This window comes from Protopterus annectens, chromosome 8.part0 (assembly GCF_019279795.1).
Source record: "Protopterus annectens isolate FY-2018-M chromosome 8.part0, PAN1.0, whole genome shotgun sequence".
Lineage (NCBI taxonomy): Eukaryota > Metazoa > Chordata > Ceratodontiformes > Protopteridae > Protopterus > Protopterus annectens.
In genome coordinates, this window is record NC_056741.1 from 1573532886 (window position 1) to 1573548733 (window position 15848).

Genomic DNA, 15848 nt, shown 5'->3' on the forward strand with positions numbered 1-15848 from the left:
GTGTATTAGGTTGGTATGATTCTAGGACTGACCAGCACTGTATCTTTACCAAGGATGATGCCACAATTTGAACAGACGACGACTGACTTTATTTGCTTATCTTGTGGTGTCATTCTAAAGGGGTGCAGTATTTGTCAGCATAGAAGGAGATGGTGAACAGACCACACTGCTTTGCCAGGGATGATCTGCACTTCTCCCCTCTAGGCTTTTGAATATTAGCTAGAAGATTTTCCTCCCCCATAGTGCCTTTTTTATACAATGCCAAACTGAAAATATTTCCAACACAGCAAATCAAAAATAAAAAATATAAAGGTGTTACTACTCAAACAAGAAACTCTGATCCCTACAAGCTTTCCTCACCCTAGAAAATGTTGACATCTGTGCAGTCATTGAGACATGGTTTAAGGCCGCAGACAACACCCTGGCAGTGCAAGGTTATAATGCCTTCCATGCATTTAGACCAGCTACTACATAGACAAGGACTGAAGTTGGAGGTGTCTTTATTTGCATAAAAAATCACTAAACCTCAAGGCTGGTCAAACAGGATGATGCACTTGAGATCCTCTATGTTCCAATCACAATAGGCAAAATCCAATACCACTTCCTTGCAAGCTATAGGTCCCCCTCTATGACCTAGGAAACCCATAACATGTATTTAAGCTTACTAAAAACACTCACCATACAATCCAATACCACATTCATGGATGACTTTAATTACCTCACTGTTAACTGGGAATCATATACAACACCAAACATGCAGACATTGAGATTCCTGGATTTTGAAAACACAGACTCCCTGGACCAGACTGTCAATATGCCAACCGGGGTGCAAACATGTTGGATCTGATTCTCACTAATATGGTAGAGTGATGCACACCCCCCAAGTATAATGTTCTCTCTGGCAAGGTCAGACCACAAAACAGTCACCTTTGAAGAAAAATAAATGCAGAACCTCAGCTAACCCCATGTTCAGCAACTACTTCAAGGCTAACTTCACTGTTAAGTTAGAACCTGACACAATTTAAGGCCCCAACCCCCTCCAAACTCTGAGAACACTGCTGCCTATGTGAAACTAATCACAGAAACCTTATATAAGCATGTTAATAGCTGCATGAAGGCAGCTGTACCAACCAAAAATAAGTACAGAACTCACTCAAAAAACAAGGCACCCTGGTGGAATCACAAAATCAATAAGATATATAACAGAAGTCAGAAAATCATGGCAAACATTAGGAGGTGTACAACCAGTAGGATAAAAGCTCATCAAACTAAACAATTCAGTGAACAAGTAAAGTCTACCAAAGCCACATTTGAGGTAAAATTGGCCTCCCAGGCCAAGGACAACCATAAGGCATTGTTTAGCTATGTCCAAAACCTCAAAGGCAATACACAGTTTTGTGCAGAGCTTAATGTTAATGCAGCCAACTATACTGAGCCAGAAGATAAAGCAAACCAATTGGCAGACAAATTCAGCTCTATCTTTACCCGTCCCCCAGCCTCCCTTCAGGAAATACTATCAGATATAATCCCCTCTACTGTCACTAGGGAATAAGTCCTTAATGTTCTCTCTAAGGCCAAGAACATTGGATTGAACAGTATGCCAGGCTGCCTTCAAAACAGCATGAAACATGACCTATCAGGGCCTCTGGAATCACTGTTTAACCATAGCCTCCAAACAGGCTTCATGGCTCATAAATGAACAGCAACCTTCATCTCTCTGTATAAATGTGGTCATCTACAGGCCCAGGAAGCTAAAGACCCATAAGTCACATTAGTCTTATATGCAAAACCATGGAAAGAATTATCAAGAAAATGATCAATAATGACACAGGAAACCTCAAGACACTGGATCTTACTCAGTTTGGTTTCATCAAGGGAAGGTTATGCCTACTCAGCCTGGTGAACTTTTTTGAGAAGATCACCAAAGCAATGGACAAGGACAAAATGGTTCACACTGTGTACCTTGACCTGGCCAAGGCAAGTGACATAATACCTAACTCAGGCATTGTTGACAAATTCAAAAGGTTAGGTATAAACCATAATGTCACCCAGGGGATAGCCCGCTGGCTCACAGACAGGACCCAAGAAGTTAGAGTTGGGGAGTTCACCTCTACAAAGAGGCCGATCACCAGCAGAGCCCTACAGGAATTGGTCCTGGAGCCATTCTTTTTTGGCATCTACTTCTCTGAAGTCAAGGCCAATGTCAAGGGCCTCTGGTTGACCAGATTTGCAGACAACTGCAAATTAGGAGGAATCATAGAATGCCTCAGTGACACAGACAAATAACCCGTGTCAGAGCCATGGACTAAAACTAAATGCCAAGAAGTAGACAATAGTATCCTTTGGGAAGTCAGCCACCCCTGGTAACTATCATATTGACAACACACCTCTAGATTCAACCCTGTAGTCAGTGACTTGGGGACACACCTAGACAGTAGTCTAACCTTTGTCTGTCATGTGTCTACAGTAATAAGGAAATCCTTCTATGGTGTACAACTTATAAAGACGGGAATGGCATCTAGGTCCAAGGAAATTATAGCTCCACTCTATTTGGCATTCATCAGACCTGTTATTGAATACAATGTCCCCTTTGGTATGTACCTAACCAGGCACATTCAACAACTGGAATGCACACAGATATTCCTCACTAAAAGATTACAAGGAGTAAATAAGATGCCCTTTGCAGACAGCCTCAAAGCCCTAACCCTGTATTCAGTCTCCTATAGGAGATGTTGAGGAGAGACATATGCTTGGCATACAAAGCAAAAAAATAAAAAATAAAAAATAAAAAAACAGCACCAGAATTACCTGTTCTAAAGACTCAGACCTTTCCTGGAACAGGCTCCCTATCCATGAGTTTGTTCCTTTCCTAAACCAGTTCAGCTGTAACTTGGACAATTGCATGGGGAACAGAAAATTCATCCTTGGTTTGGCAGCTATGTCTCTAATACATACAGGCTGCTTGTAAATGTTTCATCTCCCAAGCCCCTGCTTACACTTACCAAGGGTACCCTAACCTGTCAGAAATGTGTGGTACATGACTGGGATTAAAAGACCCTAGTGATTGTTAGCCTAGTACACACCTATGAACCTATAAGAAAGCTTTCTAATAAACTGCACAACTTAGAATGGGGAATAGGAAGCCAAGGAACCAGAGATTACTACAGCAATAATGTTACGGGTCACTCTTCAAACTATGTGCAGCCTGCTTTACTGCAATCCATAATGCATCGCATGATACACCTGGCTATAGGTGAGGTTATTGTTTCACTGGATACAAGAGGTACTACAGAGAGAGAGGATATTATGCCAATTTTACATTCTAATCTAAGGAGACAAACAAATGAAGTTGGTATTTGAAGAGCAGTAAGAAAAATAACTATTCTGAAACCTAGTTGAAACATTGGTCATCCAAACAGACTACATTCCAGCATGTATAGAAGTTCGGGGCACAAAATCGTAGCTTATGAATCCATTCCCCAATTTCAGACTTTCCAGAGGAGACACCTGCCTGCTGTTTTTGAGTAAGACAGTTTATCAGTAATACAAGTTTTGTACAAAGGGGGTAGCTAGCTGCAACTCTTAAGCAGGCTAGACAGAGGTATGGGGCATAGCCAGGTGCAAATCTTGAGCTGACTGGACAGATGCATAGGGTGCCTTCTATCCACACACTCATACATTTATGCAAACATTCATACCAAAAGATTTCAGACTGTGCTTTCCTAAAAAATTATTTGTAGTCATTTTTTCTCTGTTCAGTTATGAAAAATTAGAGTTTATTTAAAGTTACTACAACTTTGTCTCCCTGTTTTGTTGATATCATTATATTCTGTAGGTCGTGTATATTTTATATAATGTCTACATAAAGAATAAATATGTTTAGTGACATAAAACATTACGGATGAGATATTGAATCTACAGATCAAATCAGCCCTCTAAGCTATGATATAACAGAGCCAAAGGCAGCAGTAAATTACTTTATTTTGCCCTCCTCCCAGAGAAACAAGATTTAGTGAGGTTAGAGGCAGGTAAATGGATAAGCTGTGTCTCGGCTTAAAGCCAGGCATTGTTCTGCTGTTGGCAGTTCATTCACATCTCTACTGTTACAATATCTTAGTGTACTGGTCTAGCACTCAGTATCTTTTGGCAAGCGTTTCCTATCCTCTTTGATATATTTCCTGTACATTGCCCCGTGTAACATCTGATCTTACATGCTGAAGGCTGAGATCTTGGGAACAGTGCCAAGAGAGGCCATGTGACCTAGTTGTATCAGGAACAGTTGTTTATAGCCAACTATTTTCCATTTTACATGAATGTAAATTTCATTCTAAGTTGTGAAGAAGAAATATTCAGTAATTCTTCAAAACCAGTGGCGCAATGCATTCATTCTATTTATTCTATATGAATTTATTCTAACCAGCTGATCTGTGTACAGTAATATCAGGCAAATAATGAGTCATTCAATGAGCATCTTTTCATTTTTGGGCAGAAATGCAGCAGTACATGTGTTGAGGTGTAGTAACTCATTTGGGCACTAACCTGGCAGCCACACCACACAAGAATGTCAAGCAGCAAGTGTTTTATTCTCTACCCGTTACTTAAATAGCAGACAGGAAGGAAACAAACCTGGCACATCTTGCTGTGTAGTTCCCACCATCTGCCCATTGTACATTATACAGGATATATGCAAACTCAGCAAATTATTTGTGTACCTAGCATTAAAGATGGGCTGCTCAGACAAAATGTAAGAAGCATCTGTTCATTAATTTGGCACTTGCTTTAAAATATGACACCTGGGATTGCTGGATAAATCTACTGCCATGCTTTTTTTAAACTTAACTAAAAGCTGTACTGTTCCACTCTCACACTATTTACAACAACTAACCTTCTTTTGGGCACGATAAAATATAACAAGCTTCTGCTAGTTAATTTGGCACTCGCTTTAAAAAAAGACACCTGGGATTGCTGGATAACGCTACTGCCATGATTCTTTTTTAAACTTAACTAAAAGCTGTACTGTTCCACTCTCACTTTATTTACAATGACTAAGCTTCTTTTGGGGATGATAAAATAGAACAAGTTTCTGCTCATTAATTTGGCACTCGCTTTATAAAGGACACCTGGGATTGCTGGATAATTCCACTGCTATGCTTCTTTTTAAAACTTAACTAAAAGCTGTACTGTTCCATGCTCACATTATTTATAATGACTGATCTTATTTTGCGAATCTCAGACACATGTACTGCATGAAAGGCACAGGAACAAGTTCTGGAATGGGTCAATGACTCTCTGTAATTTCTGTATAAAATCAGTGCATCAGATGCCAATCGTTAGGCCTGCCAAGCAGACTGCAGAAATTCAGCTCCTCTGAGATGTGCTGTGCCATGCTGTTGCAGAAGCAAATATATAGGATAAAGAATCAGTCTACCAGCCTAAACACAGGGCTTGCTGCCAATTGCTGCTGCTCGTAAACATGAACAAAGGAAAACTTATTTTACTCACATGTCCAGGGGTTCCTATCATATAATCAAAGTCTTACAACTTCAAATAATTAAAGAACGAACTTTAATGATTGAAGTTGTAAAACCTCGAAGCATATAACAGAGAGTGCCATAGAGCACAGAAAGAGAAGATTTCCCTTTACTGCATTGTGATGCGATCTCGGAGTTGATATATTTAAGTAGCGAGGGGTGTGGGGGTGCCTGCATAGAGAGTTTTTTTTTTTTGTTTTTTTTCTATGTGTGTTCAAAGTTCCAAGACTTCAGTCATTAAAGTTTGTCCTTTAATGATTCGAAGTTTTGGAACATCGATCATATGATATAGACCCCATGCCCAGTTAAGCTACTGTGCAGTACAACACTTGCCCATTCCACAGGGATGGCATTAAAAAAAAAACTTGCTGAGTGGATTAAAAAAAAAAATTAAGTTCTAAATGCAGTACATCGATAGTCAGAAATATATGGTGGCAGGTTAATTTGGATGCATCAAGTATATCTTTAGTTGCTAATTTATAGAAAAGTCTCATTTGTTTCCTGAATATCATTCTGCTTGGCATTTGCAGGTCCTCCCTGTGTCTGTATGGGTTTTCAGCAGGGTATCCAGTTTCCTCCCTCATTGAAAAAGGACAGGTCAACTGGTGATGCATCAAATTGCCCCTAGTTTTCTGTCCCATTCACTATTTCCTGTATATTTTACAGGTTTCTTTTAGTGTTCTCTACTACCTACTTTTGTATTATTTACAAAATTAGCCAAATTCCTTTTGTTAATCAATTATTTAAAAATGTTTGCAATAATTTTCTTAAACTGTGAAAAATAAGGTATCAATTATATGTTTCTGGAAAAGTTGAGAGCCTTGCCAGAAAAGTCTTGTCAAACTGCATACATCAAATCATAGAGCTCTGGACCATGGAGAGACAGAACCCTTAATGATGTCCTTGCAACTCAGGTATAATTTTTAGATCAGGGTCCTGGAGAAACCCCACTGGGGGAAGTGAGTGGACAAGGTTATCTTGTAGATGGTGGAGATAAGAAGATAAGTTCAGCTCACTGAATGTCAGCTAGTAAAGGTCAGGTGGTATAGTTGCAACACGAGGCAGAGGATGGGTGCACCATTCTGTCAATGAGCATGTGGCATTATAAATTAATATTAGTGTGTGTGTGTGTGTGTGTGTGTGTGTGTGTGTGTGTGTGTGCGTGTGTGTGCGTGTGTGTGTGTGTGTGTGTGTGTGTGTGTGTGTGTGTGTGTGTGTGTGTGTGTGCGTGTGTGCGTGTGTGTGTGTGTGTGTGTGTGTGTGTGTGTGTGTGTGTGTGTGTGTGTGTGTGTGCTGTCTAGTAGAAATAAGGACTAGATCCTGGTGACCCAGTAGACAAAAGTCAGTCTTTTATTTTCTCTGCATTATGAATGCATGTTTTCAGAACGAGGTGACAATATCACCGAAAGTAATTTTGTAGCCGTATGTGGGCTAAGGATCTATGCCATATGATCGAATTTTTAAATAGTTGAATTTCATATGATTGAACTCAAATGATTATTTAAAAAGTCGAACACCTATAACAATTTAAAAAGAGGATTTTAGTAGGGAGACAAGCCCCCTGGACCCCCGTGTGGGGGGCTGGCCACTCCATTTCCCCTACTAATTATCATAATACTGAAAAAACAGAGTATACCAACCATACTTCTCAACCTGGAAATATTAAAATTCTGAATAAAGGCCCATTAAATAGGTACAAATCTGTATGCTGATTAACATACAATTTGCATAGATAATTATGTAACCACTACCCACTCCAATGGAATTGTGGGATATCAACTTTCAAACGCAAACTGAAGATGGAGAAGATGATGAACCTTAGGATTTTGTTTTTGGTGACTTACAGTATGTGGGTTTTGTGGTAAAAGTAGGGCATTTAATAGTAGGCAATATTCTAATCTTAGAAAAAGAATACTATAGTTTGCTAGGACCTCCAAAAGTCATTCTCCGTAGCCTACTGATCAGTGGCGTAGCTAGAGTTTGTGGCACCTGGGCTGTCTTTGAGTTTGCCGCCCCTCTCCCCCCCCCTCACAAAATCATGGTCAAATGAGGTCCCCCATACATAGCCCTCCCCCCTGCAACCATCCCAATGTCCCATTACTTTGCTGTTTCACCCCATTTACCATAAACACTGTAATATGCATACTGCTTTACTTCTACAATGATTATCTGTACTTCAATTAAAACTTTTATTTTACATTTTATAGCACAAACACTACTAGACATCTCATCTGCTGAACAAAGCAATACAGTCTCACAATGAAAATAGACTTAGCATTACAAATTCTCTGCCCTTGAAACAACATTGAAACCCACATTCAAAGCCAATGCATGGTCAGTGGTGGATAAAGATTACCTTTGGGCTGTTTTCAAATCATAGGCCCCTAGTGCTCGAAACATCTTGATACACCTTCCTGATTGTACTAAATTATATTCCTTGTATAATAAGCACACTTGTTAGAGCGCGTTTTAAATTTATTGTTATGAACATTTTTCCAGTAAGCAATGAAACAAAATGCATGAACCAGTAATAACAAAACCGCCCAATTCAGAACATTTCTATCATAAAAGTCTACTCAAACTTCTACAATTCATGAGTATCAGTAAATAAGCACAATCTCTGCAGAAGTAGAAGTCATCTAAATAATTCTACATTAAAGAGATCTGTAACTAATAAAGATATTGCTGCTAGCAAACAACTTTATATTTCATTGTTTCATCAACAAATAAAGTGCCTGTTGCCCTTCAGGAATAAAGTTCTTATGTTACATTTAAAAAAATGATAAGCTAGTAATATTGCAACAGGGAATGGATGGGAAACTGATAACAGGTCAAGTCCCCAGCCAAAACCAAGAAACAACAATTAGGGACAAACCCAAAAGTAAAGAGGAGCAACAACAACAAATACTGTCACAGAAAAAGAAAAGAATTACTATTAATATAATCTACAGAATTAGCTAAAATATGATTTTTAGTATTTGCTCAAGAGTTAGAGTCAAAGTCAAAATAACGGGAGGCAAAAGCACCAAGGACAAAATTTAAATATTTCTCAAATTAATTTCTAACGTTAATAGAATGACATGTTTTGCATCAGCTATCAGCATGTGCTTTTTAAATGCTAATGTGCTGTGTTGTTGAGAGACTGTAATCTTCACAGTGATTTACCATAAAATCAAACATTTTGCAAGAGACAGAGCAAACATATCAGGAAAAAATCAAAGGCATTCAGCACAGTTTTGACATTTGATGCATGCAAATGTATCTCACAATTAATATTTTTCAGGAAATTTGCACTGCAAAAGGAAATGATGAAAGGGAAGTGCAGCAGTCCCTACTGACAATGGGGGTGGGGGGGGGGGTTGCCAGTTAGGAGTTCTTTGGCACGTAATTGTTGTTTAGGGTCACTGAAGAACATTTAAACTCATTGCACTGTTTTATGGTAGTGTGATACCACATTTCATAAATGAGGATGCAGTTAGCAGTCTGATTTGAAAGGCCCAATTTTACTTAATTGATACTTGTGTATTGATTTGGCAACATGCAGTCAATTTCCTATGACAAGAAGATCTTTATGACTGGGTTCGCTATCTGCATTGGATGTAAACATAATTACAGACTGTGATATTTCCAGTGTATTAAGTAGAAGCACGTTGGGATCTCGTCCATTTATGTACTTGTTATACATTTTTCATACTGTAGCAATAGCCCTGCCCCTGCAGTCCAGAGTAAATACTGTAACATTGCTTTGCAAATATCTCTAGTAAATGAAGTGCACATTTTCAGTGTTATTTTATACTGGCAAGATGCCCACAAGGTAGGGTTTGCCTTGTAGTGACATTGCTCTTACTTATTCCATATTAACGTTATTACAGAGAGATGAAAGGACAGCAGCAATAGACTTCTACCTAGACATGCATGCTTACAGTTCTCATGAGGCAATCTCAGTCATTTTCTTTGGTTGCTTTAAGCCTCCTGGAACACTAAACTCATTTTCAGCAGTAATAACTACAGGAAAAAAAAACACAGTCACCTGCTAGTCTGAATAACGAACGAGGTGGCAGCAAAACACAGCAGTGAAATCTGAGCACTACAAGGGAACCTCTCTGGTCTAGCAGCAAAAACTACAGTAAAACAACACTTAATCAGATAAAATGTGTTACGGGACTGGCAGCAATAAATACAGTATGCCACTCTGCTTAATCGCACACACCTGCTAGTCTGAAATGAGTGAATATCTCTTTAATCAGTAAACGGGACCGGCAGCAATAACTAAAGAAAAAAAAACACACAACTGAAGTCTAAATAATGAGGGATTGGGAACCACTCTGCTTAATCGCACGCACACACCCACCTCTCCTCCCCTAACTAAGTTATGCACTGAATAATAACAGAATGAAAGGGACCCCCCCCCCCCCGCTTAATAGATTAACTAAATCGAACACAGTATAATCACATAAAATCAAGTGGGCAGACTGGCACAGCAATAACTGGAGTAAAAACCGCAGCACTGATTCTGAATAATGAGTTTTCATTACACTCACAGTAAGTCTCACATACGTCTGTTGCACTGAATAATGAACTACTCTCTTCTACCATTAGCGCTGTACTGCTCCAAAAAAGTTCAAAATAACAGTCCAACAAAGCTGCTGATGTCATTCATGCACGCCCTCTGTAAGCTGGTGATGTGTGCTGATATCAGCCATAAATTTAAAGTTAGACAAAAAATAAATAAATAAATAATTTTAAAAAATCGTGAATCAAAGGGGCCACTCAAGAATTCGTGGCACCCCATTATTTTGTCCTCAAAACCGGTAATCACAGAGGAATTCAGTACGGTTGAGAGTATGACACCGACGCTCACAATATTCCAGCACAACTACATAACAAAACATTTTACTCTTCTCCAACTGCACCCCCCCACACCCCCCTGCTTAAATATATCAACTCCAAGATTGCACTCCACAGAAGAAAATGGCAAACGTACCATTATGTGCTTCATGACTGCCTGTTGTAACCTTAGTCATGTTCCCTTTTAATTTCCTATACAACAACATAACTCATCTTTGTGTAGTAAAGTGCGATCTCAGAGTTGATATATTTAAGTAGCAGGGGGTGTGGGATGCACAGTCCCCCACATGGGGAGTGCAGGGGGTCTTGCCCCCTGCTAATAGTTGGAGTAAACTAATATGCTTTGCCTTTTATTTGTTTCTCTATGTACTTCTGGTGAAGTATAGTAAGTGTTAGTATCCTGTAGTTTTTTTCGATATGAAATTCAGTATTTTGAATTTTCAATATTTTGAACTTTCAAGATTTTGGATTCACTATTTTGAATTTCGAGATTATGAGCTTTCAAGATTTAGAAGTGGACCCATACATATATATATATATATATATATATATATATATATATATATATATATATGTGTGTGTGTGTGTGTGTGTGTGTGTTGTGTGTGTGTATAAAATACTTATGTAAATAATATATATATATATATATATATATATATATATATATATATATATATATATATATATATATATATATATATATATATATATATATATATATATATATATATATATAGAGGTCCACTTTTGAATTTTAAAAGATCAGAATCTCAAGATTCATAATAACGAGCCCAGAATCTCGAGGTTTTGAAATCTCAAAATTAAGAAATAAAAAAAAAAAACAACATAGAACTGTAAAACTATGTTTTTGCAGGGCGGCAAGCCTCCCTTGCACCTACTACACCCCCTGCAACCTAATTATACTAGCTCCAAGATCGCTGTACAGTAAAGAGAACGGTAATGTACAGTACTATATAGTGCAGAATGGGAATATTACCGTTGTCTTCATTGTAGCGCGTTCTCAGAGTTAGTATATTTAAGATGCATGGGGGGTGTGGGTGCAGGGGGGCTTGCCTCCCTGCAATAACATGGTTTTAGCAATTGTCATTTTTCTTTTCTTTTTTTTCTTAATTTCGAGATTTCAGAAGCTTGAGATTATGGGTTCTATATTATGAATCTCAAGATTCTGATCTTTCGAATTTAAGAAGTGGACCCATATATATACATATATATATATATATATATATATATATATATATATATATATATATATATAGGTTACCGTTACAACATTGAAGATTCAAAACATTGACAAACGGAAACCCAGGTCCAGAACATCGATACATTTCTTCCCCAACAATACAATTTGTTGACTTTTAAATGTTCAACATGGAATTTAAACATCGGCGCGCTGAGGATCTGAAGTGTCAGAAAGTGTCAGAAAGGAAATAGTGTGTCTACAAAGTTTACAGTATAATCTACAAACACTGACCCAGAGAAGATGACTCATATCAATCAAAATGTCTGATGTGGATATACCAGGACCGGGGAAAATTGGTGAAATCTACGAAGGATTAACTTCATAAAAGGGTAAACAAATGCTGCAACTTGAGGGATATTTATACTACCTGGAATGGAGCAGGAATGAAAAGCGATACTGGTGTTGTAAAGAAAAGTTCACCGCTCGGTGTAAGGGTAGAGCAGTAACCTAAACAGTAAGTAGTTTTGACAAACTTATTAAGCCCACACCACATTAGCATAGCGGTGACCCCAGTGAGATAGAACAATACAGGGTTTGTGGTGAAGTTAAGGTTAGGGCACAATTTAGCAGAGATATGCCCTGTGTTGTAGTGGAGGACAGTTTAGCATCCACATCTCTTGATTTGGTAAACAACATACCGCGTAGGAGAGCACTTTTGCAACGTATTGGAAGGGTATGTGCCTGGAACATTGCTTCTGGAGATTGCGCAGGTATGAAGAATATTTGTGAAGTTTTACCTGAGGAAAGCTAGACATCTTCCTACAAATTAATCCAAAGAGAAAACAGATACTTGGAAGCACTTAAACTCTATAATTTCCCTTTCGGAGTAGTAGTTATAGAACACAGACTTTGAAAGAAAGACATTTTTTGTGTGCTTTTTTCTTTGTTTGTCATATCAGAAGGTGATTTCTATTGGTGCAACTTTTTATATCAGAAGAGTCTACACCACTAACTTCTGTTTTATGCCATTGAAAACCAAAGAGTGAGTGGGGTAGAATCTCGAGCACTATTATTCACGGAGCATAAGGCTTTCTCGTTCAAAAACTGTCACTTTTTATTGTATTGAGCAAAATAAGCCTGGTATGTTTATTTCATTAACAAAGCTGCTCTTAAGAAAACACAATGGTTCATCTGATTTACACTGCACATACATGCATACATAACTAAATATATATATATATATATATATATATATATATATAGCCATACAAATATTTATTTTTCTCTGGTAGGAATTTGCCAGTAATGCTGGTAGATGGCATCTGCAGAACTACTGTTTTAGTAAGTGACATTTCTAAGATGACAGTACTAATATGGCCTTGCACTGCAGTAATACTATACAAACAAGGCACGTTTGCATTTTATGAAGCCAAGAAGACCCTAGGGATAGTACAGGTCATTCATTTTGGATAGTAAAAGATGCCTTCAACAGATTTTAATTTTTAATTCAGAATTTTTTTTTTTATCAGTCAGGAACGTGGATCGGTATAAGGCCTTTTTGAATCAAGACCTAGGCAAAAATTACAAGTTAAACATGTTTAATATTAAAATGTGTTTTATAGAATAAAGAGAGAAGCTTATAACAGCAAAGGGTTAAGGAAATCACAGAGTATTTTAATCACTGATTACGCCACCAGCTGAGGGATGCATTCTGTAGTGCTACTTCAGCAGATACTGACAGAACGATACATGCTTTGTGCCACAACGTACTAACATATGACAGTAAAATCGAAGAGAACTAATGCTGTTCTTTGCATCTCTGCATTCTGTTAGGTTAATACAATATATCCATCACTTTTTAACCATTGCTCCTGTTTTACAGCATGTTTTCCAGAAAGTGCTTTGTTAAAGTTCTGCAGAAGTTTGATCTAAATATATTTTACATATGAGTGCATAAAACTGAACAGATAACAGAATTCATCAGTGTCACAAAATAAACTAGTGAATACTACTGGAATTAACCCTAATTGTGTCAGATACAGCTCATTCACAGTGTGTCAGCCAAACACTCAGACTATACAGATAATGCAGTATAATCTGTAAAATGCTACAAATGACAACAAGGGTAGTTGCTCATTTCATAATTAAAAATGAGAACAAATACTATGAAGTAAACAATTTTGACATAAATAAGAGGCTCAACATTTACCATACCCTGAGTTTTGAGATCTGTAATAGAGACCTCTGTTTGAAGCTTGCCTGTATTTTTTCACATTTTGTACATATTATTGTACTTTTAGCTGCTCCATTATGTACAACAGATACAGCCTTTTATGTTTTTTCCTTCATGTCAAATGATCAAAAACATCACCATCAAGCAAACAGTTATAAAGCAAAAAAACTAAAAATGATTTCATTGTAAAACCAGTTTGGTGGAAAAAGTAAATCCAGAAGCACACAAATAATTGCAGACAACTGTTGGCAAAACTTACAAGCCCTTAACCTCATAAAAGGAACAATTTTGTCTAAAGCCAACAATCTTAAAAAAGGCACAAACGTTATTACTTATAAAGTCACCGACTTGTGCAAATACTAAGCATGCACATTTGACCACCCGGCCCATAATAACAACATTTTTAAAAATCTCAGTGAAATGGCTTTGAATGATATTGCGCTCAGTCAGCTGTCTGGGCACTAAGAATATTATTTCACGATATGCACATCTTAATAACATGGTACACAATCAAATAAAATATTTAAATTAGCAAAACATTTAGCAGTCAGTATTTTCTGATTCACATTTTCATTTTAAGACAAACTGATATATTCTTATGTTGTGGTGTTGCAGATGCATATAGTTTATGAATAAATTAGCTAAATTCCTCTCATTAAATTGTTATGTATTCAATGAAACCAGGTGAACACCTTCTGCAGACAGGAATTATTGCCCCAAGTTTTATGTGACCATAAATCCTTTGGTGTGTGTGTGTGTGTGTGTGTGTGTGTGTGTGTGTGTGTGTGTGTGTGTGTGTGTGTGTGTGTGTGTGTACATGTGTGCGCGTGCGTGTATGCATGTGTGTGCGTGTGCATGTGCGTGTGTGTGCATGTGCACGTGTGTGTGTGTGTGTGTGTGTGTGTGTGTGTGTGTGTGTGTGTGTGTGTGTGTGTGTTCATTCACTGCACAATGTCATTACATAAGAAGCACTGATATACTGTTCAGTAGTCATATTCCATTCAGTTTCATATGCCGCCTTGGCCTTGCCTTTTCAAGAATAAACTGTTTTGAGAAATTAAAATCCTGTTTACAGCCTAGTAAGCATTTTATAGCTATATATGAAGAATTACAATTTAAATAAAATGTTTTGGCATATAACACAACTACAAGCAACTACTCCAGTCTCCACAAATTAGTTGTCAAAATAAATACATTATTAATGATGTTATTTAAAGCAGGCCACAAAAAAGGCAGAAGTGACCATTTGCTGATTCATCACTGCAACACAGCACCACTCATCAGCTTTAAGTCATCCCTCACTGACTCCATGACCCCTTGTGGCTTTGCAGGATCTCTTCCTTAACTAGCCAGAGGCAGACTAGGGCAGGACTCTTAGTGCCTCCTGTTCTACCTTTTAAGAGACAGCTTTTACCTGGTTCCTGTCTGTATTACTCAAAGAGATGACATTATGCATACTTTTTTACCTAAACCCTGCAAACCTGGGATGAATACAGCCCTACATTTGATCACCTGGGGCATAATAAATCTTGTGAACACAGCACAGTTTCCTGTTATACTTCCTGGTCATGTGATAGGAAGTCTTTTAGGTCCATAGGTGTATACTAGGCTAACAACCACAAGAGCCTTTTTAAGCTTAGCCATGCATCCCAAATCTCTGATAAGTTCTGGTAGCATTGATAAGTCTAAAAAGGGGTTTGGGAGATGAAACATTTACAAGCACGGCCCTGGAAGATGAACCATTTGCAGGCTGCTTGTGTCCATCAAAGACAGAGGTGCTAAACCAGGGATAAATTTCCTGTTCCTCATCCAATTGTCCAAGTTATACTTGAACTGGGTTAGGAAGGAACTCTGCTTTATATGGATGGGGAATCTGTTCCAGAGAATGGGTAGTCTCTGGGTTAGTGGAAGAGCCTCACCCTGGAGGAACCACCTTCTTGATCGTGGTATTCTCCCTGCCAGGTAAATATATTCCCCATGCCAGCTAAGTATGTTTTGGAATTAGACTCCTACTTTTGATATGATGGTATGACCC

The 15848-nt window shown here is 38.0% G+C and overlaps 1 protein-coding gene and 1 pseudogene across 1 annotated transcript in view; both read right to left on the reverse strand.

Annotated features, from left to right (window-relative positions):
- IGSF9B (immunoglobulin superfamily member 9B) overlaps positions 1 to 15848 on the reverse strand; it is a 3189659-nt gene that overhangs the window by 3133648 nt on the left and 40163 nt on the right. The window lies entirely within an intron of this gene.
- Positions 15596 to 15783, reverse strand: LOC122809839 (annotated as a pseudogene).